Below are 15,410 nucleotides of genomic sequence, written 5' to 3'. Positions count from 1 at the left end.
TGAGGGCCGGGGAGTGCTCTCTAAAAAGGTTCAAAAGTGAACATAAAACTATAGAACTAAAACAGGGACAGGGGAATAGGGACAGTGTATAAAACTGTGAGTTAAAATTCTAAAATTTTAAAACACTTAATGTAACTTAATAGTTAACATTAAAAATCTTTTAGATACATAAACAAAACAAAATCAAATAAACCATTCAAAATAAATCAAATAAAAATCCATAAAACTGAAACAAAAAGACTACATAAAACCAGGGCACCGTTCAAAAACGGTCATGCCAGCTAAAAAGGGCGGAATGCTGGCATGACAAAATAAATAAAAGGCTTAGCGGTGCCCCGTAGTCCCGCTCCTAGGAGCTAGCGGTTCCAGTTTTTTCCTTCATTCCATCTTCACGTCCTGAAGTCCGGCGATCCTCCACTCCGCGCAGGCCTTGTCCTTCCCGAGGGTCCGGATGTCCAGAATTACAAAGTCCTTAAGAGTTTGTGCCCTTCTGGTCGTGGTGATAGTGTCTAGCTCCTGCTTGTGGTAGACACAGATGTTACGGCCCTCCCACAGGATCTGCTTGACAACATTGATGACACGCCAAACGCACTTAGCTGTGCTGGTAGCGATTCCTCCCGCAGGCCCATAGAGCACAGTCTCAGCGGTCATCTTGGCCGTGTCAGCAAACCTGTTTAGGAAGACAGAGACAGAGAGCCAGACACTGCCAGCCACATCACACTCCCAGAAGATATGGGCTGGTGTTTCTCTCTTGCGGCACTTTGAATAGGGGCATGTTTCTACTTGGGCTAGTCCCCTCCTGAACATGAATGCTCGAGTGGGGAGTGAACTGTGGACGGTGTTCCATGCTATATCCTTCTGGACATTACTGAGGCAGCTGTGAGACACATTCTCCCAGATTTTTTGGCTTTGGGTGAGGGAGAAAGTAGCTACTTTTTCAATTTCCTGGGAACCGGAAAGATATTTAGTTACAAACTTGTATTCCCAGGAGGCCAATTTTGCTTTATCTAAGCCCAATTTATATATAGTGTCCCTTAAGGTTCTATAATACAATGGGGGGTCCCAGGAGTACGGCACGGTGTTATCAATAGTGCAGAGGCCCAAGGCCCTGAGACAGGTGGCAAAATAGAAATGATTCATGCAACATACCTTCCTGTCCCCAGATAAAGCGGTGGATAATGCGGTCCACCACTTTTTTGGTGGTCCTGTCTGGGGGAAAGATTTTTCCTACATAAGAGCGGACGGGGAACAGTATAGACTTGGTTATTAATACTCTACCCGTCATTGTTAAGGATCTTGTGCTCCATCCGCCAATCTTTTTACAGACCTGGTTAATGGCCGCCGTCCAGCTCTGGGCCCCCGAGCTATTGTTCTAGAAAATGAGGCCCAGAATCTTGATTTTGTCCTTTTTGATAGGGTAGATGTCCGACAGTTCCCTATCTACCTGCCAATTTTTAGACACGTAGACTTTGCTCTTGGACTTATTAATCGCTGCCCCGGTCGCCGTGCAGTACTTCAAGGATATTACTAATCCGAGGTACCGACGATGTGTTGGTGCAAATGAGTGACACATCGTCCATATATGCTGTTGTTTTGACCTGGACCCCGTTGGATCCAGGCAGCTGGAAACCAGTTATATTGGTATCCCTACGAATTGCCTGCAGGAGGGGTTCAATGCACACAACATATAGCAGTGGGGATAGTGGGCAACCCTGTCTGACCCCTGACTGGATAGATATTTTACCAGTCAGGTGTCTGTTCACCAAGACTCGGGTACTAATGTTTGTATAGATAGGTTTAACCCACTCCCTAAGTCCAGGAGCAAATTTCATCTGGTCCATCACTTTGTACATGTATTCATGGCTTACCCTATCAAACGCCTTCTCCTGGTCAAGGTTGAACAGGCAGAAGGGATGGTTCCGTTCTCTAGAATAAGCCAGAATGTCTCTTGTTAACATTAAAATATCGGTGATGGACCTCCCTGGGACACCACAAGCCTGGTCGGGGCCAATGACCAAAGGGAGGTGTACTTGTAGCCGGAGCATCAGAGCTTTGGCTAGTATCTTGTAATCCAGGCAAAGGAGGCTGATTGGGCGCCAATTCCGTAGATCTTTAACTTCCCCTTTCTTATGAAGTAGAGTAATTACACTCTCCTGCATAGAAGGGCCCAACCGCTTCTCCCTGTAGACCGCTCTGTAGACCTCCGCTAAATTGACTTTTAGCGTGTCCCAAAAAAGATGGTAATACTCACCCGGGATGCCATCTGGACCTGGCGTCTTACCGGTGTTCATGGTCTTAACCGCCTGGGTGAGCTCCTCCAGCGTGAGTTCTGGGTCTTTCTCCTCCTCCTCCTCCTCCTCCTCCTCCTCCTCCTCCTCGTCCCGCACTGGAGTCAGGCTCCAACTGGCTCAGGAACCACTCTATCAGGGTGTCATCTGTAGCTTTGATGTTATATAGGTCCCTATAGAAGTTCTCTACCACTTTTTTCACTCCCTCACTATCCTCTACTATCCTCCCACTGCTGTCGAGCATGGAGGACATCAAGTGCCGCTTCTCCCTCGTTTTCTGGAAGAAGCAGCAGGTACACTTTTCGTCTTCCTCCATTTTTTGCACTTTTGCATTGTGCATGACCTTTCGTTGTTCCTCCCTACAAAGCACTGAAAGATCTAGCTTGGTCTGGGCTATCTCGTCGCTTACAGGGAACCCCCGAAGCTGAAGCAGGCTCAGACGCTGGAGGGCAGCATTCAGGTGTTTTATATTTGGCCCTCCTTTCTTTTGCTTTCCTCTTGCCTGCTGCTATGAAATAACCCTTAGTTCTCATTTTGACCATCTCCCACCACTCTATAGGGGAGTTGAATAGGTCACGCAAAGTGGTCCACTCAACAAGCCTGCTCTTATAGGCTGCAGCTATGGAGGGGTCGTCGAGTAAGGAGGTGTTTAATTTCCAGACCCCTGACCCCATCTGGGAGGTCTGAGGGACCTGCAATGTTACCTGCAGGAGCCTATGGTCAGAGAAGAAGACGGCCTGGGTGTCCTACTGCCATCTTCGTAAGGGAGCTGGTATGCAGGACGAGATCTATAGGGGAGAAGGAGGTCCCAGATGAGCTCACCCAGGTAAAGGGAGGCACCAGGTCCTTACCTGCATCACACAGGGAGAAATCAGATATTACGGAGGACAAAACTCTACTAGAGCGGTCGTCGCGTGGCCTGCTCCGGTCTACGTCCCTTAGAGCACAATTGAAGTCACCTGACACGATGACGGGTACGTTCCCCAGCAGGAGTGGACGCAGCTGTGGAAAAAATTGAACTCTTTCGTTTTGGTTAGTGGGTGCGTAGACATTGACCAGTCTGAGGGGAGTGTTGTTGTATGTCACATCCACGCTCAGAATTCTACCAGGTTCTACCTCCCTGCTGCTGCGGGAGGTAATAAATGGGTTTTTAAACAGGATACCTACTCCGTCGGCTCTGGCTATGTTGGAGCCCGACCAGAAGGAGTCCCCCAGGGTCCAACTCTCCTTCAGGTCCTTAGATAGTTTAGTACATCAAATCTTTTTTGTGTCTCCCTGATGCTCCTGACATTAACAGACACACACATCAGGGCCATCAGGGTAGCTAACAAGAAAAGGAGTCGCTGCGTCCACCCCATAGCGACTATGATTGGGAGGTCGGGACACTCTTCCTACTATTAGCTCTACGCTTGCTTCAAGGGGGCTTGGGCTTATTTGCAACTCCCATCACCCCTGAGAAGGTACTCACTGCTGCCTCGTCCAAGAAGGCACCGTCTTTGTATGCACAGTACGTGGAGTTGTTTGGGCTATTCAACTCCCCACAAGGTAAGTCTGGTGAAACTTGCTCAGGGCCCCTCTGAACGTGTGGGTCAGCTTTGTCCTGGGGGGGGGGGGGGGGGTTATGACAGACAGCCTTCTTTGGCTGTTACCGTCTGTTGAATTGGAGCTGTTAGCAGACTTCTGGCTTACCGCGTCCAGGGGTATTCCCATGTCCTCCAGTGCTGTATCTAGGAGGACCTCTAGGGGGCCCCTGGTTTTGCCCATACAAGGGAGGGGGTCAAGGATGCTTTGAAGGGAGGCCCTTCGCTTGAAGAGGGTCATTGCTACCGAGGTACTGCTGGTCAGGGAAGGTGTTGACCCCGACCTCTCCCTCGGTGCATTAGTGAACACCTCTTCTGCGAGGTGTGCTAGGGTTTGTGTTAATGACTGGGAAGGCTGGCTGGGGATGCCCTGGCTGGCTGCTACCTGCCCACTAGGCGGCAGTGTAGCCGTCCCACTCGCCTCCGTCTCTGCCTGCGAGGGCAAGACTGGGGACTTTGTGTGGACATTAGCTGGTTTTGGATCTATGGGGGCCACCTGCAACTTGCTGTCTTTGATCTTGATCTTCTTTCTTTTCCCCCCCTCTTCTCTACCCTTTCTTTTCCCCACCCTCGGCTGGTTCTTCACTCCCTTCCCCTCCTTCTCACTCTCACTTTCGCTTTCCTCCCCCACGGACTCAATCCTTATGGCGTCATAACGAGAGCCGAGGGGGAGTGCTGGCACTGAGAGGGCCCTACTCGGGAGGGGGGGGGGCGCGCTGCTGGGTCCGGGCTCCCTCCCTGCCTCATGTTCTGTATCAGAGGAGCTGCTGGAGGAGCTAGTGGAGTAGCTGTTGTACTCTCTCTCTGGGCTGGGGGAAGGGGTCCTCGTAAAACGGGACATGTCTCGGGGGCGGGGGGGTGAGGGGGGTGCTGGTGATGATGGTGGTGCTGGAGTCTGGGTTTTGGATGCTGTTGGTGGTGATGTGGACTGATCTTTGTTACTTGCTCCCTCTTCCTGCTCAGGCCTAGGCTTGTTGGTATTTGCCTTGCTGGCTCTGGCCATGTTGGCATAGGAAGAGGGGCAGTCCTTGAACAGGTGCCCCTTCTTTCCACACAAATTGCACTGCCTCTCTTCTCTGCAGTGGCTGGTCTCGTGGGGGGCGCCGCAGTTCCTGCACTTGACTACAGTACATGCGGCCGCCAGGTGTCCTAATTCCCCACATTTCCTGCAGAGTTTTGGCATCCCATTATAGAATACCAGCCCTCTGTTGGGCCCTAACACTATGGAGTTTGGAATGTGGCGGACGCCTCCAATGCCCGATGGATCAACATTGAGGCGTACCAGCCACTTTCTGGCTCCTGTCCAAACCCCATCTTCGTCAGTAATTTTCCTCCCTTCTGATGACACCCTCCCATAGCGGTTAAGCCATGTTGTAATGTCGTAGTCGCTAACAGCCTCATTGAAAAATTGGACAGTAACAACTTTCATTTCTCTGTCTGTCAGTGCATCCACACAAAATTCTTTGTATGGAGCGAGATATTTATTCTCCCCCCAAAAGGACCACATTTCTTGTAACTTTTGGGGGTTCCTAAAACTGACCTCAAACACTTCCTTAAGCCCTGGCAATTTCACCAAACAATTCAAGTCAGAAGGGGAAAAACCCATACCCCTCTGAAGAATGGTCCGGCTGAACTCCAGTCTGGTCAGTCCTGGTTCCGTTTCCTCTTGCTGGTTTCTTGTGAAGCGCACCGCATTGTGCCTCCTGGTCTCCTGGGTTGGCCGGAACGCCATCCTTCAGCTGGCTCTTCCGATTGGGGTGGGAGAAGCCTCTGGACGTCCGGGTTGTCTCTCTCTACGGAAAAGAGACAACGTAAGCAGCAAATCTGGGCAGTTGAAGGAACTATTACTTTAGTCCCTGAGGAGATGGTCGCCTCGCAAGAGGGACCCCCTCCCCAGGTGAACGGTGTCCTTCCCTGGCGGAGTAGGGGGCGCTGCTTGGCACCGAGACCACATAGGAAGAATCGTGGCTGTGACGCCTCCTCGGGGTCCGGGGCCGCCCTCTGCTCCTCCCAGATGGCGCCCTCTGCTGGGTGCCGGCTGCTCTCTCTGTCAGGATCTTGATTACAATCAAGGGCTGGGGATGAGGTCGTCTAGGTCATCAAAGGGTCCTCAAAGGTCGTTTGGATGGTAGGTCCTCCTTCTCTCGAACTCCAGGAACGTCTGGAAAAGCCGGAACCGCCTGAAAGAAAAAAACTGGAACCGCCTGAAAAAGAAAAACTGCTCTCAACAGTCAACAAAATCTTGAAAGACCCTCGGCTTGGATTGGGCAAGCCAAAACCAGACTGAGCATTAGTCTTCCAAAAAGTTGCCGAGCTGAAGAAAGCCAGTCAAAAATAAAAAAAATTCTGTCTCTCCTCACCCGAACAAACCTCTCACAGACCCTCGGAGGGAGCGGGCAATGCCACTACCCTCTAAGCCTTAGCCACTCCGCTCATCCTCCTCCTCCCACAAGCGCAAGGCCTTCTGGGTACACTGGCCTGCTGCGTGAGCACAGCAGGCTGTCCATCAGTTAGGTAAACCTGCCTGCCTGCCTTATTTGGAACAAACCAAACAAACAAACAAACAAAAAAACAACAAAAAGAGCGGGAAAAATACAACCCAGAGAAAGGGAGAGGGAGAGGCTGGTGGAAGTTCCCCGGCAGCTCCGGCGGGCGGCCGCACCCGGGGCGTTTGGTCAAAACCATTGTGGGCATCGCTTTTCGGCCTCTTGGCTCAGATCCAGTGTATCGCTTGACCGCAGCTCGATTTGGAAGCGATAGGTAAGGTAAGGTAAGGTAAGGTAAGGTAAGGTAAGGTACGGTAAAAGGTACGGTAAACTGTGGCAATATTGGTTGCTGGTAGCTGAGGTGGTGGACGAAGGAGGGAAGACCAGGAGCCAGTATTGCTTAGCAGGTAAGGGGGACCCTTTGAGGGCACCTTATCTGCTTTCTAGTTAAGTATTTTCTTTTTTGCCTTTTTGGGTGTTTTTTTTTCAATATTTCTATTGCTTCTTAATTTATTGGAATGGCGGGTCCAAGGGTTGGGGGACGCCGTTTAAATTGTGTTAGGTTCTCTATAAATGAGTCGAAGCAGGGGGAGGAGAAGTTGTTTTTGAATAGGCTTGAGTTTTCCAGAGGGGTTGTACAGAAGGTGTTGGGGTTTAGGCCTATTGATTTAAACTGTATTATTACGACAGGGAAAGGAGGCCAATGGGATGTAAGTTTTATGTCTGAAGCAGGTATGATGGAGTGTGTGAGCAGGTTTCATAACTTAAGGGGACATGATCTGATTAAGAAGTTGAGTTTGGAGAAACTGACAAAATGCACGAAGGGTTGTGATTGTGAGAATGGGCTCAGAGATGGTGAAGGGACAGAATGTGTGCACTTGGTTGAGGAGGTATTGCCATGTGAAGGGCGAGGCTATAAAAGTGAGGGATGATGATGGGGTGTGGACTGGGGCATGGAGGGTGGTGTGTGAGCTGTGGAGAGGCTTAGGGACATATGATGGGTTTCTGCACATACCTTCTGACATTGCACTTGGTGCTGACAGGGGGTATGTGCATTACTTCAGCCAGCCTAAGGTGTGTCGGAAGTGTGGAGGTGTGGGGCACTTAGCAGTGGTGTGTAAGAGAGTGGTGTGTAATGTGTGTAAAGAGGAGGGGCACATGGCTAGGGAATGTGAAGTTCAGAGGAAGTGTAATCTGTGTGGGAGTGAGACACACTTTTTCATGAATTGTCCTAGATCCTTTGCCAATAGGGCTAAGGTATGAGGAGAGGGAAGAGAGTGAGGAGGAGGAGGAGGAGGAGGGGGAGGGGAGGCAGAAAGGGGGAAGTGAGCAGCAGGAGGAGGGGGAGAGAGGGAGGAGAATAGAGGGGGGTGAGGGAGGAGGGGAGGGAGGGGGAGGCACAGGGGGAGGGGGGAAGTGAGCAGCAGGGATCTGTTCTGGAGGAAGATTTGATGGTGTCACCATCAGAGGAGGAGAGTGAGGACCCAGGGGAGGGGTCCAGTGGAAGGAGCAGGGAGGAGGTGTATAGGGGGAGTGGGGTGGTAAGCTCTGTAGAGGAGGATGGAGGGGGCGGTATTCCGTGTGCAAAGCGGGAACGGGATGGGGCTAGTGTCGAGGGAACAGGACGGGAGGAGGAGGAGGAGGAGGAGGAGGAGGAGGATGGTAACTCAGAGGAAGAGGATATGGATCAGGAGAGGACTTCAGGGAAAAGGAAGTTACATAGTGAGGAGGGGGATGGGTTTGTGAGGGTGGAGGGGAGGAAGAAGGGGAAGAAGAAAAAAAAGCAGGGAAGTGGGGGAGTAGGACAGGAGTTTTTTTCGTCCCCCAGTTCCGTCGTTTCCTCTAGGAGTGACTATAGAGGAGATGGTGGTGCGGAGAAGAATGGGGGAGAGCCGTTCCTGGATCTGGAGGGGGTCATAGTGTTTTCCTCGGGTGAGGTAAGTATGAGGGAAGAATTTGTGGTAACTGGCCAGGAGGGGGTGGGGGAGGAGCCCCTTTTAAAGATATCCTGATGAAGGATTCTGTATGTGTATGGCTGTTAGCTTGTTTTGCAATGGCACGGAGTGTGGTTACTAAAAATGTTAGGAGTATTAAAAGTCGTGATAGGTGTACGATGGTGTTGTCATATTTGAGTGGGATACAGTGTGATATATTGTGTTTGCAAGAGTGTGGTATCCCTGGGTTGGAGGACTATAGTACTTATGAGGGGAGGTGGGGTTATGGGCCATCTGTGTGGTCCGGGTCAAATGATAATAAATCAGATGGGGTAGCAATTCTGATTAAAAATAAGGGGGTTATGATTAAAGATCATAGAGTGATTGAAAAAGGTAGGGTGCTGGAGGTGGAGGCGGAATATTTTGGGAAAAGTTTTAGCTTAATTAATGTGTATGCTCCGCCAGAGGTGGAGGGGAGGGCTAGTTTATTTGAAGATTTAAGGGTTAAATTAGTGAGGAGCAGGCCGGTTATTGTAGCAGGGGATTTTAATTGTGGGTTAACAATGGAGGATAGGAGAGATATAAAGAAGGGGTTCAAATTGGATAAATCTAGTAAAGTGCTAAAAGAAATAGTGGAGGACTTTCGACTAGTGGACTGTTTTAAAGTGAACAATGTGGGGGAAAGAGGGTTCACTTGGGTGAAAGGGGATGGGACCCAGGCGTCCAGGATTGATTTTGTGTTTGTCTCACAGGAGGGTGGAGTGCGAGGAGTGTGTGCTGGTGCCAATGTTTTTCTCTGACCACTGTGCGCTGAAAGCTGCTTTTGACCTTTACAGGTTGTGTGGATGTAGGGAGGGGTGTGTGGAAGTTAAATTGTGAGTTGTTAGAGGATGATTGGGTGTGTGAGGTGTTTAGAGAGCGGTATGGTCAGTGGCTGTCCTTGAAGGACCTTTGTGGGTCCCAGGCAGAGTGGTGGGATCTGGTGAAGGAGAAAACGAAACATTTCTTTATTTGGGCGGGGAGGAGGAAGGCAGAGAGGGAGAGAAGGCAGGAGAAGGTTTTGTTCAAGGAGCTGGAGAGTTTAACTGAACTGTACAATGCAGGGCTGGACTTTAGTGAAGAGATCAGGGAGTGAAAAAGAGACTGAAGGGGGTGGTAGAAAGGAGGGTGAAGGGGCTCTTATTTAAAAGCAGAGAGAAGCATTTAGAGGAAAATGAAAAGTGTAGTCGGTATTTTTTTAAAAAGGTGCTGGATGGGAGGAAATTTATAGACTCTATGAAAGGGAGGGATGGGGCTTTAGTTAAGACTACAGAGGGGCTGTTGAGGGTGGTGGAGGAGTTTTATGGGGGCCTTTATGTAAGGAAAGAAATTGAAATGGGGGTTATGGAGGAGGTGTTAGGACATTTGGAGCGGGAGGTGGGGGATGGAGGGCAGTTGGACAAAGAGTTTACGAGGGAAGAGTTAGATGAGGTGGTCAGGGGGGTGAGACTGGGCAAGACACCAGGGGGGGGGGATGGACTCCCTGTGGAGTTCTATTTAAAGTTTTGGGAGTTGGTGGCACCAGATCTGTTGGCCTTGTTTCGGGAGTGTGGGGAGGAGGGAGGGGAGTTTCCACCCTCATTTAGAGAGGGCATTATTACATTGATTTTTAAAAAGGGGGATAAGGCTGAGCTGAAAAATTGGCGGCCAATTACATTGTTGAACCAGGATTTTAAATTGTTCAGTAAATTGTTGGCTCGACGTATGAGGGATGTGTTGGGGGATGTTATCCACCCGGATCAAACTTGTGCCGTTCCAGGTAGGAAGATCACGGACAGCCTGGTATTGATGAGAGATGTCATCTGTTACGCGAGAGACAGAGGAATTCGATTATGTGTACTAAATTTAGATCTTGAAAAGGCGTATGATCGGGTCTCGTATCAGTTCATGTTTGGTGTTCTGTGAAAAATGGGGTTTGCTAAGAGGTTTTTAGACTGGGTGGGCCTGTTATATAAGGGTGTGTATAGCAGGGTATTGGTAAATGGGTGTCTGTCAAATCCAGTTAGTGTGGAATGTGGCGTCCGTCAGGGCTGTCCGTTATCTCCGCTCCTGTTTATCTGTTGTATGGAGCCGCTGGCACAAGCTTTGAGAAGGGACCCAGTGTATAAAGGGTTAACTATTCCTGGGAGTGGGGGGCAGGAGGTTAAATGTGTCTTGTATATGGATGATGTCAATGTCCTCTGTCGGGATGAGTTGTCCATTCAGAGGACATTGGAGAAAGCGGATGTTTTTTGTCGTGCGTCTGGGTCTAAACTGAACCAGGAGAAATCAGAGGCAATGTTCTATGGGAAGTGGGACGGGAGGGGTAGTATAAAATTAAAAGTTAAGGAAGACTGCTTTAAGATTCTGGGGGTGAAATTTGATGCTAATGGCTCAGGGGGCAAGAACTGGGAGGAGGTGGGAAGTAGGGTCAATAAAAAGCTAGGGTTTTGGAGGCTGAGGAGGCTTACGATGGAGGGGAGGGTGATGGTGGTAAAGGGGGTAATATTGCCACTGTTGTATGTGGCGGTCGTGTTCCCACCATCTACGAATGTGGTGACGCTGCTAAACAGAGCTGTGTTTCGTTTTTTTTGGCAGGGGAAATGGGAGAGAGTGAGGAGGAGTGTGGTGAGGAAGGATAAATTAAAGGGGGGGAAAGGGTTGCCAGATGTCCAGACGTTTTTAATGTCAAAGTTTTGTGCATTGCATTTTGCTATGTGTCTGAATGGTGTGTCAAAAGGGCCTGCTTTGTGAGATTCTATATTAGTTCCTATTTGAGGAAGTTAAAGTTGATGTCCGTGCCTTTGTCTGTGCCAACAGCCTTTGATCTGCCCTATCATTATGCGTTATTTAAGAGATTTGTGGTGTCCCAGGGGCTGGAAGGATGTAAGGCTGAAATAGTGGCTAATGGTAAATCTGTTTAATTTTCTGCAGGATAATGGGGATATGTGTCCGGTTCATGGCCTTGTATTAGACGAGACGCCAGAAGTGTGGCAGAACGCGAGCCATCCTGCCCTTATGAACGAGCATCGAGATCTGTCTTGGTTGGTAGCCCACGATGTATTGCCAGTTCGAGCGGTGATGCATGCACGTAATCTGGGGAGGTCACCCAGATGCCCGAGAGAGAAGTGTGGAGAGGAAGAAACGTTTGGTCACGTTCTCTGGGAATGTCTGGAGGCGCAGAAGGTGTGGAGTGAGGCAGGCTCCGTCCTGGATTTGTTCCGGGGACAGCTGCCCATACATAGGCAGCGTGTGCTGTATGGGAGCCCGAAGAAAGATCAAGAGAAACTGAGCAAAGTGCAGTGGGGCATTGTGACGAAGTGCCCGCCCCTGTGTGTATTTTCTGTGTTATATGTTGTATGTTGGGTGTGTTAAATGTTGGTGTATAGTCATTGGTACACGGGATATAAACGGGTCTGTGTAACACGAGTGTTTAAAATGTATATTTGTATTTAGGCACGAGGATGGCACAGCACTTCACGTTCAAGTAAAATGTAATATGTGAGCACGGGGAATTGCACTTTATTGATTCACGTGCAGTTGTACCGCGACTCCAGTTGAATGATTGATTAGCAGTCGAGTCTCAGTACAACTGCATAAATAGATGCACGTTTCATTCAGTCGGGGTTGGGTGTTCGAGAGTGGAGAACGGGAGAGAGAGGAAGGAAAAATAACAATTGCTACAGCGTGCTGGAAGTGCCAGCACGGTACTTGTTTAACGTTCGTCCACTTGTTTTGTGTGTTAGTTAGTTTTGTTTACCTGTTTATTTTGGCTCCAGTGCCGTGTCCTGTTTTGTGTTCAACCCTTTTATTTTCTGTTTGGTTTCTTCACCAAAACCCCAAGTCTCCGTTGTTTATTTCCTGGCTCTGGTCTGACACCACCCACTCCAGCCGTCTTTGTGACAGGCATGCTGTGGGTCCTAATACGCTGTCTGTGTGATGCAATTTGGAAGGCAAGGAACTGTTTGGTGCCTGCCCAGGCTGTTCTTGAAATGGGACTAAGTCAGATGGAGAACTACAGATGTGCTCAAATTTGTTGGTACCCTTACAGCTCATTGAAATAATGCTTCATCCTCCTGAAAAGTGATGAAATTAAAAGCTATTTTATCATGTATACTTGCATGCCTTTGGTATGTCATAGAATAAAGCAAAGAAGCTGTGAAAAGAGATGAATTATTGCATATTCTACAAAGATATTCTAAAATGGCCTGGAAACATTTGTTGGTACCCCTTAGAAAAGATAATAAATAATTGGATTATAGTGATATTTCAAACTAATTAGTTTCTTTAATTATTATCACACATGTCTCCAATCTTGTAATCAGTCATTCAACCTATTTAAATGGAGAAAAGTAGTCACTGTGCTGTTTGATATCATTGTGTGCACCACACTGAACATGGGCCAGAGAAAGCAAAGGAGAGAGTTGTCTGAGGAGATCAGAAAGAAAATAATAGACAAGCATGGTAAAGGTAAAGGCTACAAGACCATCTCCAAGCAGCTTGATGTTCCTGTGACAGTTACAAATATTATTAAGAAGTTTAAGGTCCATGGAACTGTAGCCAACCTCCCTGGGCGCAGCCGCAAGAGGAAAATCGACCCCAGATTGAACAGAAGGATAGTGCAAATGGTAGAAAAAGAACAAAGGATAAATGCCAAAGACATACAAGCTGATTTCCAAGGTGAAGGTACGTCAGTTTCTGATCACACCATCCGCCGCTTTTTGAACGAAAGTGGGCTCCATGGAAAAAGACCCAGGAGGACTCTACTTTTGAAAGAAAAACATAAAGCCAGACTGGAATTTGCTAAAATGCATATTGACAAGCCACAATCCTTCTGGGAGAATGTCCTTTGGACAGATGAGTCAAAACTGGAGCTTTTTGGCAAGTCACATCAGCTCTATGTTCACAGACGAAAAAATGAAGCTTTCAAAGAAAAGAACACCATACCTACAGTGAAACATGGAGGAGGCTCGGTTATGTTTTGGGACTGCTTTGCTGCGCCTGGCACAGGGTGCCTTGAATCTGTGCAGGGCACAATGAAATCTCAAGACTATCCAGGCATTCTGGAGCGAAACGTACTGCTCAGTGTCAGAAAGCTCTGTCTCAGCCGCAGGTCATGGGTCCTCCAACAGGAAAATGACCCAAAACACACAGCTAAAAGCATCCAAGAATGGATAAGAACAAAACATTGGACTATTCTGAAGTGGCCTTCTATGAGTCCTGATCTGAATCCTATCGAACATCTATGGAAAGAGCTGAAACTTGCAGTCTGGAGAAGGCACCCATCAAACCTGAGACAGCTGGAGCAGTTTGCTCAGGAAGAGTGGGCCAGACTACCTGTTAACAGGTCCAGAAGTCTCATTGAGAGCTACAAAAAACGTTTGATTGCAGTGATTGCCTCTAAAGGTTGTGCAACAAAATATTAGGTTAGCGGTCCCATCATTTTTGACCATGCCATTTTCATTTGTTTTATTATTTACAATATTATGTTGAATAAAAAATCAAAAGCAAAGTCTGATTTCTATTAAATATGGAATAAACAATGGTGGATGCAAATTACTTTTGTCAGTTTCAAGTTATTTCAGAGAAAATTGTGCATTCTTCATTTTTTGTGGAGGGGTACCAACAAATTTGAGCACGTCTGTATGTCCTAAAGGACGCTTTGCGACTTGGCCGACAAGAGGCGAAGAGAAGATGGAGGCTTGAGGAATGGAGACGTTGAGATCTGTGGGCTACTGGCGTGGGATGAGATCTTGCTGCTTGTTTATTAGAAGTAGGATAGGCATATTGTTAGGGGCACATGTTATCCTGTAGAAAGGTTTTAGGAATGGAATTGTATGCGTGATTGTTTTGTATTTGTTGCATATATGGGAGAGATGTAATGCGATATGTAATGTGTTTTTTTTTGTATAAGTGAATTGTAATGTGTTGGTTCTGTTCATGATTTTGTTGTATATAAGTGTTTCTTTTGTGGTTATATTTATTTTTGTATTGTAATGTGTGATGTTTAAGTGTGTTTTGTGAGTTATGTTTGTATGTGTTTTTTTTTTACATTAATAATAATAATAATAAAAAAAAAAAAATCTGTTCTTATCAGTTTAATATCTGATACGTCCCCCATAGGGGGACCCGTCTATATTAAATTGATTTTCGGAAGCAGGAGAAGGATCCGGGGCTTGCTCCGTCCACTCCACGCATCGACCCGGTATTGCAGTACCTCCGGGAACGGTGCACAAGAAAGGTCAAAAAAGAGTGAGAGAGAGAAAAAGAGAGAGCCAGCCTCTCCCTTTTTCTGGGTTGTATTTTTTCCCGCTCTTTTTGTTGTTTTTATTGTTTGTTTGTTTTTTGTTTGTTCCAAATAAGGCAGGCAGGCAGGTCTGCCTAACTGATGGACAGCCTGCTCTGCTCACGCAGCAGGCCAGTGTACCCAGAAGGCCTTGCGCTCGTGGGAGGAGGAGGACGAGCGCAGCGGTAAAGCAGAAACGGAGCTGTTTAGTGGGGCAAGGAGCCCTCGCTTTCAATTCGGCAGCAGCAAAGCGCCCCTTTGCCGGGACCGAACGGCACTTGCGTTTTGGGAAGAGTTCCCCGTTTTGTTTTGTTTTGTTTGGCCTTGCCGCCGGGTAGAGGAGAAGGCCTTTGGGCCGGCCGGAAGGGCTGGTCTGCCAGGAACGCCACACTCTGGCTTCTCTTCAGTTCGAATAAATCTTTCTAAGGACTAAGGCTTAAAGGGTAGTGGCATTGCCCGCTCCCTCCGAGGGTCTGTGAGAGGTTTGTTCGAGGGAAGAGAAACAGACTTTTCTTTTATTTTTGACTGGCTTTTCTTCAGCTCGGCAACTTTTTGGAAGACTAATGCTCAGTCTGGTTTTGGCTTGCCCAATACAGGCCAAGGGTCTTTCAAGATTTTGTTGACTGTTGAGAGCAGTTTTTCTTTCAGGCGGTTCCGGCTTTTCCAGACGTTCCTGGAGTTCGAGAGGAGGAGGACCTACCATCCAGACGACCTTTGAGGACCCTTTGATGACCTAGACGACCTCATCCCCAGCCCTTGATCGTGATCGAGATCCAGACCGAGAGAGCAGCCATAAGGATCGAGTCCGTGGGGGAGGA

General features: G+C 48.2%; 1 non-coding gene across 1 annotated transcript; it reads left to right on the top strand.

Moving 5' to 3' along the window:
* The first annotated feature begins 14,346 nt into the window (after nucleotides 1–14,346).
* Nucleotides 14,347–14,545, top strand: LOC131697134 (U2 spliceosomal RNA). The gene has a single exon (XR_009306989.1). It is a non-coding gene; the product is annotated as a U2 spliceosomal RNA (small nuclear RNA).
* The last annotated feature ends 865 nt before the right edge of the window (nucleotides 14,546–15,410 follow it).

Source organism: Acipenser ruthenus, chromosome 13, assembly GCF_902713425.1.
Source record: "Acipenser ruthenus chromosome 13, fAciRut3.2 maternal haplotype, whole genome shotgun sequence".
In the NCBI taxonomy this organism is placed as follows: Eukaryota; Metazoa; Chordata; class Actinopteri; order Acipenseriformes; family Acipenseridae; genus Acipenser; species Acipenser ruthenus.
The sequence above is the reverse complement of the archived record's forward strand: the minus strand, read 5'-3'. Positions and strand labels throughout refer to the sequence as shown.